Below are 13547 nucleotides of genomic sequence, written 5' to 3'. Positions count from 1 at the left end.
TATTGGTATGAGCATGGTTTCTATATAGGTGGTTGTACTTGTGAGTGGGTGTATGAAAGGTGTTATTTGGTTTTGAAGAACTGCATCAGATGATCACGGGAATGATGTAATCAGTGATGTCATTTGAGATGTTATCAGTGATGTCATGAGTGATGTCACTGAGCATGTCATGAGTGATGTAATATGTGACATCATCAGCAGTGCATTGCGGGGCCGAAAGTTATAATTAGCTCCACTAACTATAACGGGCGAATGTCTCTGGTTTTATATCAGTGATATGTCCAATTAACTATAATTTCTCTGAAACGTATTGTATTTTAGTGAATTTCAAAGGGTTTTTAAATGCTAATTTCTAAATCTAACGTTCTTAATACCTATGGTTTTTTCAGGGAATTTCAAAGGTTTTATAAATGCTAATTTCTAACTACAATGTCCCTGAAACCTATATTGTTTTTAAGTAAATTCTAAACAGACGTGCATACTTTTCATAGTGATAAACTAACTGTAACAGTAGACTGTTATAAGTTATAATTTAACGATGATTAATAGTTAATAATCACTAATTAACATATAAGTGTGGAAAAACTGTGACGCAGCAGCTAGGATACCGGACTTCGAACAACAGCATTTACAGTTTGAATCCCGGCTCCATGTTAGCCCACCACTATGTCACTGTGGGCAATGCCTTGCGTAATCTTCCCGACACCCCCGAGCGCCGGGACACCTCTCTGGACGTAGCTCTACGCTTTACAAATGCTAGCATTTTTTTTATTTAAAACCATTGTGATAAGAAATATTAGCACAGATTTTTTTTCTTCTATTTTGAACGATATTTTTTATATGTCTTCTATTTAGAATTACAGCAATTAATAGAGGTTTTTATTCACAAGAAAGCAAATAACACGGTTTTGCGGGGTAACAGTTTTGAAGCTCTCCAACGTAGTTACATGCTGCTAATACGTGCGAGGCTCGAAAACAAAACCTTTACCGCTTCACATTTTGCAACTTTTCCCAACATGTGCACAAGTTAAACAGTAAAAACTTGAGCACGTGTCAACTGTAAAACGTGACATCCAAATGGCGGAGCCGCATGTTCCTTCCTACTCAATAACCTAAAAGTATATAAACCACACCCGTTGATCGATTAGTTTTGTTTTCGCAAGTTATTTACGCATGTCTATTCTGTGATCGAGGTTCCGTTTTCCACCGTCGGATTCTTCTTTTGCGACAACAAAACATATTAGGGAGTTGTAAGTTGTTTATAGCATAGTAGATATTTATAATACGTAGCTATTTATGAATATTTAAAGATTGTATTTAGAAAAAAAGTGTTATTGGTTGTTTTTGCCATTTATATGTAACGTCAGCAGCTTGTATTCAAAAACACAGAGAATAGAGGAAACACTGTTCCTTTTCTGGCTCCTTGGAGGTCATACACTGTGACTATGTACATTGTAATAATCAAAGTATACCAGACCTCAGAGGTGTTGGTGACCCGTTGACGCAAAGACTAAAGATTTATATGTAATGTGAGCAGCTTCTGGTTCTTATTCTCTTTCCCCCCTGGGATCATATAGTGCAAGTATGTATATTGTAATATTTGTGCAATATATGCTCTCCTAGGCGTATCCATTCTGTGATTGAGATTCCGTTTTCTAGCGTCGGATTCTTCTTTTGCGACAACAAAACATATTACAGAGTTGTAAGTGGTTTGATTATAGCATAGTAGATATTAATAATACGTAGCTATTCCTGAATATTTTAAGATTTGTATTTAGAAAAAAGTGTTATTGGTTGTTTTTGCCATTTGTATGTAACGTCAGCAGCTTGTATTCAGAAACACCCAGAATAGAGGAAACGCTGTTCCTTTTCTGGCTCCTTTGAGGTAATATACTTCGACTATGTACATTGTAATAATCAGAGTTAAGCAAACCTCAGAGGTGTTGGTGACCAGTCGACGCGAAGACTAAAGATTTATATGTAATGTGAGAAGCTTTTGGTTCTTATTGTGTTTCCCCCCTGAGATCCTATAGTGCGAGTATGTATATTTTAATATTCGTGCAATATATGCTCTCAGAGGCGTTACCGACCCATCGGCGGGAAGACGAAAGATTTCGAAGTCCGGGAGAAAAGAAGCTTATACATAGTGCTTTATTTAATGTTTTGATGAAGGTACATTTTTTTATATGTAATATGACCATATTTGTGTTTAACAGTTTTTTACTTGTTATTGTGACTTGAGATGATGTAGTGCGGGAGTGTTTGTTGTAGCACTTTTTTTCTACTGTATCTAGAAGTACTGAGGCCCTCTCATAATAACCACAAAATGGGGCAACACTTGTACAAACTATAGACGAGAAAATATAGCCTGCGGGGAAAAAAGATAAGGGTGGCCACGCGTGAGGGATATCTTACGAATTGCATTTTTATTTGTTACCACTTTGATATATACAGCTACATTTTCCTAAGAAAGTATATTTGTGATTGCTTAATAAAAACTGTTTCAAACCTGGACTGGAATTTCTGCAGCGCAACCACACCTACTATTTTGCTCCCGAGAAGTAGCCTACTCAGAACCTTATTTAAATGAATACCGCAACAGCGCGCTTTATTTTTGCAACCCCCTCCTCCATATTATAATATTTATCCAGCACTCCCGGTCAGAAAAGAAAACACCACATTATAAGTAAATAGTGCTCCTGGGAAGTATCCCACCCATGAACTTAATAAAAGGAAAACCGCAACACACGCTGTTATTTTCCCTGCCATGATTTGTAGGCCCCATGCATATAACATAAATGGCCCTTAAAATATATTAAAAACATTTTCTACCTTCACAGTCCCTGTCCACCACCATGTGACCACTGTACAGATTTTATAGTGTTCCTACTCTCCCCTCTACTACTTTTTTCCCCATACTCCTTTGAAGTGCGTCACAAAATGGTTGACAACAGTGAACCATTCCCAGCCAATAACGAGCAAACTTGTACTGGAAACACTTTAGTTCCAGATTTTGGCAGTGAGGTAGGAAAAGGATCTTCCTTCGGTCCTGGTCTTGCGGATGGGAGGGACGGTGGCAAGGGCCAGTTCGCCAGAGTGGAGGTGTCTGACTGTTACGTGGAATGAGAGGCAGTGGTTCAGGTATGCTGGTCCAGCGTTGTGGAGGGTTTTGTAGGCGTCTGTGAGGAGCTTGAACTTGACTCTTCTGCTGACTTGTAGTCAGTGTAGTACTTGTAGGTGTTCGGAGATGTGGCAGCGGTTGGGGATGTTGAGAACCAGTCTGGCTGTGGCGTTCTGAAAGTTCTGTAGTTTCGGGAGGAGTTTATGGGTGATGCCTGCGTAGAGTATGTTGCTGTAGTCAAGTCCACTGCTGATGAGTGCGTGGGTGACTGTCTTTCTGGCCTCTGTGGGGATCCACTGAAGGTCTTTCAAAGCAAGCGAAGAGCGTGGAACCGTTGTGGAGTCTCGTGCTTAGGGTGCGGTGGGAAACGGTGTTAAAGGTGGCCGAGAGGTCCAGGAGAATGAGGGCTCTGTCTCTCCTCGGTTGAGGAGGTAGCGTATGTCATCGGTGGTGACGAGAAGGGCCGTCTCGGTGCTGTGGTTGCTTCTGAAGCAGGATTGAGACGAGTCCAGGACGTGGTTGGCTTCGATGAACTCAAGAGTTGGGCGTTGATGTCCTTCTTGATGACTTTGGCTGGAAAGGGGATCAGGGAGATGGGACTGAAATTACTGAGGTTCATCAGGTTATTGGACGGTTTCTTCAGCAGGCTTTGATCTCTGCATGTTTCCAGTCGTCGGGAAAGGTAGCGGTTTCGAAGGAGCAGTTGATAGTGTGGCGTAATTCGGGGGCAATGGAGGTGGCAGCTCTTTGGAAGATGTGGTGCAGGCAGGGGTCGGAGGGTGCTCCTGAAGTGAATGCTCTTCATGGTCTTGAAAGTGTCGCCTGTGGTAAGTGGGGTACAGTTGAGCAGGATCGGTTAGGGGCGTCTGTGCTGCGTGTGATGGTGGCGGGAGTGATGGGCGGGTCTTGGGTGTCAGCGCTGTCATAGATCTGCATGATCTTGTAGTGGCAGTAGGTGCCAAGTTTGTTGCAGAGGTGGGACATCAGCAGTCTCGCTGTTGGGTTTGGCAAACTATTGGACGATGACAAAGAGTTTTTTGCTGTTGTGTGCGTTGGCGTTGATTCTGTTTGAGGGCCCAATTTGTAGTTTTGAGGAGGAGGTGGTGTGCGGTACAGGGGGTTTTGTTGTTCCTCAATCTCTTCTCGAGCCATCTACAAGTACGACTGGACTTGTGGAGGGCGGCAGTGAACCAACTGGCTTTCATGGAGTGTTGCTGGCTGGGGGCTTTCTTGAGGAGTGCCAGCGCGTCTGAACAGGTGGACATCCAATGGTGGAGGTTGCTTGCTGCGATATTAGCGTCTGTGGATATCGGCGGTGTGGTTGTGCCGAAGGAGGCAATGAGATGTTCTTCGGTGACCTTGTTCCAGTTATGGCGGTGGGGGTGGTGGTGTTCGGTGGGTTTGGTGAAGGAGAAATTAAAGCAGTGGTGGTCAGTCTAGAGGAGTTCGGAGGGTGTGACTGTAGGTGATGTTTTCGATGGTGGAGAAGACGGGATTGAGCATGTGTCCTGCTGCGTGGGTCGGAGGTGACTAGCTGCTCGACTAACATGTTGGCAAGGTTCTCCAGAAGGGACGCAGTTCTGGTCACTGGGGTTGTCCAGGTGTAAGTTGAGGTCGCAGAGTAGGATGTAATCGGTAGATGCGAGGGCCTGGAGAGCGATGAAGTCGATGGTGGCATCGGTGAAGGGTGAGCATTTTGCTTCCTCTGTGTTGCAAACATATCTATTTGTGGAATTTCCCATTTGTGGAGTGAGGGGGGGGGGGTACTTGAGGGTGGAGTTCCCATTCCTGGACTTGTTGCTGCATCCTGCTGAGGAGGTTCGCAAACTTGTTGTCTGTCCCCAGAAGGTGTTCTGCTAAAAGATTAATGTTGTGATGTAGAGCCCAGTGCCAAATGCTCTGAGCTAGGCATGAGAATTGTAGAGAGTGTCCCTCCCTCCCTCCTGCCCCCCTGTTTTTGTAAATAGTACATGGTTGTTGTATTGTCCCACCTTGCCAATGGAGTAAAGTAGGGAGGCTTTCAATACTAGGAAATTGATGCGGAGAGTCTCGTGCTGCAAATTCCAATGACCCTGTGCTGTGAGGTCTTACAAGTGTGCACCACAATCTGATAGAGAAGTGTCTGTTGTCAGAGTGATGTGGGGAACAGTATTTAGAAAAGGCCGCCTTTCAAAAGATTATTGGTGTTTCACCACTGCAAAGAGTGATGTGTTTATCAACAAATTGGTCTGCGGTGGAGACTCCTGGAGGTTTATTTTTGGAGCCTCCCGGATAGGTGCAATGGCAAATGGAGCCTTGAGGTGAAGGTGTTTGAAGGACTTCCATTGCTTTCACCGTTTCAGTGTCCTTTTTATTTTCCTCTAAGGCCTCATCAATTTGTGGGCCAAAGAGACTGTTTGTTCAGTTCAGTTAGTCTTCATTTCCATTATTACAATCATAAAAGACATATTATTACTACAATTTAAAAATCCGTAATGGCAAAAAGTGTATGAAATTTCATGATCTGTTCAAAACTAAAAAGCTAAAAAACAGCCCACAAATAGGATAAATCGCATTCGTTAAAAGCACGATTTAAAAGATTAATTATTAAGTAATAAAATGCGTTAGAACACACTGGAGCAAGACTAGCCGATACTTTTCACAGTCTTTTGTTGGTCAGTAAACATGCAATAGAGGTGCCAATACAGGAATCTAAAGAAAAGTAGGATTACAATTCCAAGCCTGAGGACTGAAACATTAGTTAAGTCGGACTAGATTGGCATTCCCTCATCTGTTTTGCACGGATGGCCCACATCCAACTTAAAAACTTAGCAACTGCAATCGCAATGGATTCCTGGGTGCTTGTCTTCAGAATCCTTAATGCTTCCACACCTGATCTTGTTTCCATATTGTTCCCATATTAGAACGAATTGGTTTGAGCCTTTTTATCCTGGGAATCTTATAGGCTGGGCATGCAACAAGAGAGTGAAGTATTGTTTCTATCTGTGCTGGACATATAAGGCATTTGTCATCTGACGAGGGATGCCAACTACATGTAAAGGCTTTTATGGGAAGCCTGTTTGTCAAAAGAGACATTTAAGAGGCTTTGCTGTACCTCTGGCTTAAAGCCTGAAATACATAGCCAAGCATGGCGGTGTAGTAAGATGCTGGTATTATTACCTAGTGCTGCTGTGTCGGCTGAATCTAGGGCACACCTAATAGAAGTATTAGAGATCCGTTTGCCCTCTGCGACAAGTTCCTGACCCCTTTTTCTGTGCTCATCTTGTAGATGCTCCTCCATCTCACCCCAGTCAGCATGGTTATATCTGGCTAGCAAACCCTGGCAGTAGGCAATACGCTAGTAGTTTGCAGATTTCGCAGCTACTCTTTTACCTACTGTGTTGCTGCGTTTGCTCTCCGTGTCGGGAGGGGGGGCTCATCTCCGCTGGTCTGTGAGTTTGCTATTTTACGAGCATTGGTGACCATCAATGAGTCTGGTGGGATTTGTCCCCAAAAAAAGTAGGGTCTGAAGGAGAGAGCTTATACTATAGATTGACAACAAGTTTTATGATTCAGACCCTGACAGGGTCTTTGAAGAGGTCATCTGTGCGACCCATTATTTTTTTTAACATTAGTCGGGGGGGCGTGTCCAAGATGGCAGAGTGAGCGAACGTGCCTTTCCAGCGCTTTGACCCCGCCAGAAATTAAGCACCTTTCACAGTAGCCCCCACGCCTGAATTTGCTCTGTGGGGGGTTGGCACATCGCCAGGAGGTACTCACCGAGCATCCGGTGCCGCGACACAGCCCTAGACCCCGGATTGAGGCAGGTCTATGCTTGACGGACACTGGTCAGGCGCCCGCTGCGGCCTAGAATGGGACGGCGCATCTGCGGCCGGGCAGGGCGTCAGAGGTGTGGCAATAGTCAATGCGGGCCTCCACCTGGGATTGCTCCCGACCCGGTATTTGTGGGGTGTCATCTGCTCCTCGGGCTGGCACCCTGCCCTCGGCACTACCGCAACAGAGGTGGGGAGATGGAGAAGCTGCCTCACCAGCCTGGTGATCTATGCAAGAGTGGCCCAAAGGAAGGCCGTCATGTGTGGTGCTGTGGAGGTGAATGAGCCTAAACCAGCCCCAATCACCCTCGCCCCAATCACCCTCCCCCCCCCTTCCTCCCCCAGGTAACCTCTACTACAATGCTAGCCCCCCCCCCCTCCCCCTACTGTCCTACGCCTCCTGGTCCTTGCTATCCCTAGAGGGGGGCAGCGAGAGCGGTACTTCGGATGCCCCTGTCCTTTGACATTTCTCCGGGCCGGCAGGGGAGGCCTGGTCCCGAGCGCTGGAAGGGCTACGCGGAGTTGGACTGTATCCCGGGCCTGCAGTTCTTGATGTGGCCCCGCCGAACATACCCTCTTCTCATCACGTTGCCTCTAGCGGAGGAGTCTCTGGGCGCAGCATTTCCCGGCCTCTCTTGGTGGTGGATAGGGGCCCACTATCAGGGGCGGAAGAGACACAAATTCTGGGGGGGGACAGGGACAACCTTTTGGACATTCCAGTGACCTTTTACAAATCGGCCATTATCTGAGAGCCGTTCGCTCTGTTAAAAGAAGACAATCGCATAGTTTTGTAGTGTAACATTGATAATTGCAGGCATGTAGTCAAATTTTGCAAATATGCTTTACTTGTTATTTACATTCATAACGTAATTAGACCAAATGTGAAAAAACATGTTTTTTAATCTTACACCGTCATGCACCAAGCAAACAAAGGTGGGATGAAAAAAAGGAAAAATAAACTGAATGCTCTTTGCAACATTCCTATTCTCAAAAGGCAATTGGACTAAAATTGAAGTGTACTGGAGACAGGCTGCATGCACACAGAGCTTTAAGAGCAAATAAATGTCCACTTTCTAAAAGTGGCATATCTTAAATAGTAATGTACACTCCATCCTTACCAGTAAAAAGGATTTATCATTGCCATTTAAAAGTTAAAAAACATGCCTCTACTACTCCTTTCTAACCAGGAATTATACCTTAAAAGAGTGTATTAAGGAATTCCCAATGTCAATCTATGAGAGGAATAGGCCTCACACAGGGATGTGGAATTCCTATAGCCCGACGCCCAGGACATATTCTTTGGGGTCAAGGGCAACAAGTTTTAATGTGCATTTTGTCCTTGGGACAAGTAGGGCCAACCCCCTGCAGCACAAACCCTTTGGCTGCCAGTTTGCAGTAGCACACTAAGGGCCAGGAACGGGCACAGCCTGAAGTCAAGTTATTATTTGTGTGCCTATGTTAATGCTGTTCAAAATGTATTTATGGTTCATTAATTGAAAGCCTTCATTATTAGGGTGAGCGCTCTAAGTAAATGTAAGTTCTGACTGCACTACTCTCAGTGGTTACTGTATAAAAATGTGTACTCAGGGTTTCAATGTTTATCAATTTGAGGCTATGCATAACGCTCCCAGAATGCTCTCTGATTAGATGCAAATATTTGCAGAAGCTTGAGAGCAAGATTAATGACCCTTTGCTTTCAATATAAAATGTTCCTAAAAAATGAAATTAGGAAAAAAAATTTTTTTGCCAAACTACTGTGAAATTTCAGGTACCGTTTCTTTGCAGCATCATTTAGTAAAATGTGTTGATGCATGCTAGTATTTCGCAAAAATATTTATATTGGAAAATCAGTGTAACCAGTTTCAATAAGATTATGAGAAACATAAAAATAAACAAGCATTGGCAAAGCCAGTAGGTCTGAAATTAGTGTCAGCTTTTTAATTTTACTAGAAAAACAAAGGGGAGAGTAAGGGATTGTGTCCAATCACGGTGGACGAGGAATACTCCTATTCCCCTGGTCAAGGATATTGAAAAACAAAAGGAGTATTACCCGACGTACGGTGCTTGAGGTTTTTCGTAGCTGGAATAATTATTCCTTTTCTAAAAAAACCCTCACTCACCACCTAGTGGTGACATGCTTCATCATCGGGGTCCACCCTGGCGGCCTAGCGTCACCAGGGTGTGCTTCGACACCTGTAATACAGTGGAGCCGGGTTGTGAGTTGTAGGTACAAAAAAAGGGGTGGTGTTAAAATTGTCCTGGTTTAACTTTGAAAAAGTGAGTTTTATTAAAAAGCAACTAGACAATGATAAAAACTCGTGCGAGATACTGGAAGGGGAGTTATGAACTACGTATCTCTGTATGTGTTATAGTGCGTTGGTCAACATGTTTCAACCTTATGGGAAGGTACCCGGTACTCATCAGGACCAAGGAGATGGACGGTATGAATCCCCTAAAAGACTCACCCTATCCTTAATCCTTTCGATGCCAATGGCAAAAATTGTACCAAAAGCAGATGCTCTAAAAAATAAGGAGCATGGGCAAAAACTATCTGTAGTATTGTATTGTGCTTCGTCGGGCAGGGGGTAGGCACATCACGCGGTACAACGTATTAGTTATCTGGCGTGGCGAGAGGCCCATAACCTACTTCTACCTTCCGCTGCTAAAATGTGTTGATGCATGCTAGTATTTCGCAAAAATATTTATATTGGAAAATCAGTGTAACCAGTTTCAATAAGATTATGAGAAACATAAAAATAAACAAGCATTGGCAAAGCCAGTAGGTCTGAAATTAGTGTCAGCTTTTTAATTTTGCCAATACGTGACTTGTTTTGCCATGGTTTTTGTAAACCCTTCTTGACGTGAGAGCTGCCGGGCCCTCACCATTATAACAAACATTGGCAAAAGCAAAAAAAATTGGTCTAAAAAAGCACACACTGCCACATTAGTTACTGCCACTGAATTAAAATTACTTTGTGTGCCAATATACTCAGTGTGAAAGAGCTTAATGCCGTCACTCACAGTGAAGCCAGCCGATAAAGAGAGAGGGTGAGAGAATTTTAATAAACACAAAAGGTTGTGGTGAACGCCAGACCAAATTAGGGGCCCTATTATTAAAGAAAGTCTCAAAGTGCATCCTTGGTATATGTCCTTGCATTAAGTGCAGCTATCTGGCTTTTATGAATTTACAAGAATTTATAGAAGTAGGGCAAGAAATGTACTCCTGGAAAATATTTGTGAACTGCAGTTTATCATGAGCAAATATGCATGTGTAGATTTGCTCATGCAAAAAACCCGAGTGTTTGCAAGGTCATTTTCCCAGCGACCACTTTTTTCCCAACTCTGGAACAAGGTTTACGTCTGCCATTGTCAGGAGTAAATTTCCAACATTTCTCCGTATTGGAAAAGATTAGAGAAGAGTTGTTAAACCCTTAAAACATGCAAGTTAGTAGATTTGCACAGACTTAAAGGGCATTCTAACCCTGGAACCATTGCTTACCACTAACTTCAGTCCCAGTATGTAGATCTTCAGAAACGTGGCAACATAAATGGATTGCCAGCATTCAAGAACCACTATGGTGTGAGCACTGGCATAATCAGAGAGGCTGTATAAGCTCTTATATAATGAGATTGCTGCCATAATTTGTCACAGAACCACATGTCACCAAAGGGACAAGTGAATTTTGTTAAAGGACAAGTAGATTTATGAAGCAACTTGCTCCATGGACAAGTAGATATTTTAATAAATTCCACACCCCTGCTCACATTAGTGAAAAATGAATATATATGTTTTTCACTACAAGGACATGCAAAACATAAAAGTACATGTCCTACCTTTTAGCAACATAGCACCCTCCTCCATGGCCTACATAGGGCCTACCTTAGGGGTGACGTATGTGTAATAAAAGGAAGTTTAAGGCTTTGCAAGGGGATTTTAATACCAAGTCAACCTGGCAGTAAAAGTACACACACAGGCTCTGCAGTTTCAGGCCTGAGACATGTTTAAAGGGCTACTTGTGTGGGTGACACAATCAGTACTGCAGACCCACTAGTAGCATTTAATTTACAGGCCCTGGGTATATGGTGTAACACTGTACAAGGTATTTACAAGTAAATATAAAAGGCCAATCGTGTATACACCAATGTTCACATTTTCTAAGGGAGAAGCACATGCACTTTAGCACTGGTGAGCAGAGGTAAACTCCTCAGAGTCCTAAGGCCAACAAAATGTATCACAAAAAGGAGGTAAGCAGGCAAAAAAGTTTGGGGGAAGTCTGTCCTAAGGCTGACAGGTCTAACAGTATGGTGTAGGATTCTGTGTGTCTGTTTGAGTATTGAAGTCAGTCGGATCCTTTTTGGAAGTCCCAGGTTTAGCAGGGCACTAGAAGGAGAGCGAGAATAGTTTCACAAACACTAAGTTTATCGCCAGCATTCCTGAGGCTGGAGGGTGGAAAAATCCTCAATGCTTCGCAAAGTATACAACGCAATACAAAAACATTTGCTGTCTAATCTATGAGAAGCGCTATTGCAGATGGATGACATAAGTGTAGAGTGCACTCAAACCACATTATCTTGCATAGGAATTTAAGACATCCTATAAGATAAATTTGCAATAAGAATTATCCTTGTGTGGGATGTCACAAAAATGAGATTTACAGTGTTTGGGTGGAAGAGAGATGCTTACCAATGTAAAACAGCCTGCTGTGAGAGACACAATTGAGATTCTCACAGAAGATAGATATAGTTAGATATGCAGAATGAATTGTGTGGCAAAGCTCAGATATGAGGTGTTAATGATGAACACCAGAAACAATGTTTGTGTGTGAAGCTTACACATGAATTCAGTAGGTGGAAGGTCACAAATGAGAAGTGAGTGGGATGCAGTAAAGCACAAAAACTGTTATAGGAGAGGCTCACAAAAACTATAAAAATGACCAAACTAGGGGGGGCGTGGCTAGCAGCCAGCGATGGCGGCCGCAGCTTAGGGAGGCTCCCACCGTGAGGCGGCATCCCACTTAAATCCGTTATATTTATCCGACGACAAAGGCATTCTGACGGGGCGGACCGGGTCTGGTGACAGTGCGGCGCCAAACGACACAGCTTAGAGGCAGCAGCGGCCCGGTAAGCGGATTGAACAGCAAGCGAGAGGAGGGGCCTGCTGTCCTCCTCGCAGCCGCGGAATAGCTGGGGATCTGCACCCGGCCGGAAGTTGAGCGCCGGCGGGCATCATTGACCAGAAGTATCGGACCTCCGTCCATATCGCAGACACGGGATCGGGAAGCTCCCGCACTATCTACACGGACCTGCGAACAGATGGGGTAACTGGCGCGGCCACGGGACTCGTGCAAAACCCAACTCAGAGGACGTCACGGTGAGAGGGGCGGTACAGCCATCTTGTGCTGGGAGTCGGCCCGTGAGCAGTCACTCCGGGAGGAAGTCGCAGGACCCCTGGGCAGGTACGCCGGAGGACCCAGGACCAGGAGGAAGTCTTCGGGGGGGGCAGGGGCTGTCAGAAAACGTTGCAAGCACTCAGGGATGACAGCCAGTTGGCCTCTGTAAATACCGGGCTTCAGTGCCACGAGTGACTGGGGGTCCCCACACCCGCCCCCCCCTCCCCCGACCCCCCTCATACGGCTGGAACAGGGTCAGCACGCGGTGACCTGCACATTTGGCGTATGGAACTGGAGGGACACGCTCCACCCGGACTATATACTATTAAATAGGGCGTCACCAGGAGCACAGAGTCCGAAAGTCGCTGGTGTTGTGCAACTGCCCGAGGGCATTGGAAGGAAGAACTGGGTACCTATCGCCTGAAGAGAAGCCTCGAACACTGAAGGGGGGGTGCAGGACTTGGCTGAACACGCACCGCCGATAGCGGAGATACCGGAGACCGGGTGCTCTCAAGGGAGGACCTGCATCACGCACTACAAGGGGGCGGCCGAAAACGCGACGCGGATCGCACCTGGAGTTTACGAGTGGGCTCCTCTCCCGGAACAGGTGGCACGCCCCTACTGGTGCACAGAACGATCACTGGAGGCACAGCATGTCGAATAGAGGCCCCAGGCACGGCTCCACACAGGCTAAACTCGACAAATTAGCCTATGAAAGACAGACACCCCCTCAAGAACAACGCAAGACTGCGGGGAAAATGGCGGACGCCGAAGGGTCAAAGAAAGCTACATTGGACGATGTTCTGGCGGCGTTAGCAAAGGTGCAGGAGACAGTGGGGGCGACGGCGACCGAAGTCACATTAATCCGTGCAGATCTTCAGAAGATGAACGAGAGAATGAAACAGGTCGAAGTAGTGACCAAGTCCTTGGTCGAGGACGTATCGGACCTGCAAGTTGAAATAGGAAAACTGCAAGCGGATAATAAACTACTCAAAGAAAAGCTGGACGACCAAGAAGGGCGCTCACGGAGAAACAACGTCCACATCCTAGGCGTGCCGGAATCTGAGGCTACTGGAGCGATGGACCTGTATGTAGAAGATTTAATCAAAAATCAGCTCCAGCCCAAAGGCCTTTCAAATTTCTTTTCAGTGGAGAGGGCGCACAGGGTGCCAGGGGGTAAGCCAAAGACCGGAGGCCCACCGAGACCGATACTAGCTAGACTCT

General features: G+C 45.2%; 1 protein-coding gene across 2 annotated transcripts in view; it reads right to left on the bottom strand.

The window, feature by feature from the left end:
• RNF213 (ring finger protein 213) overlaps window positions 1-13547 on the bottom strand; it is a 2973532-nt gene that overhangs the window by 2628709 nt on the left and 331276 nt on the right. The window lies entirely within an intron of this gene.

The sequence above is a fragment of the Lissotriton helveticus genome, chromosome 7 (genome assembly GCF_964261635.1).
Source record: "Lissotriton helveticus chromosome 7, aLisHel1.1, whole genome shotgun sequence".
NCBI classification, from domain to species: Eukaryota; Metazoa; Chordata; class Amphibia; order Caudata; family Salamandridae; genus Lissotriton; species Lissotriton helveticus.
The sequence above is the reverse complement of the archived record's forward strand: the minus strand, read 5'-3'. Positions and strand labels throughout refer to the sequence as shown.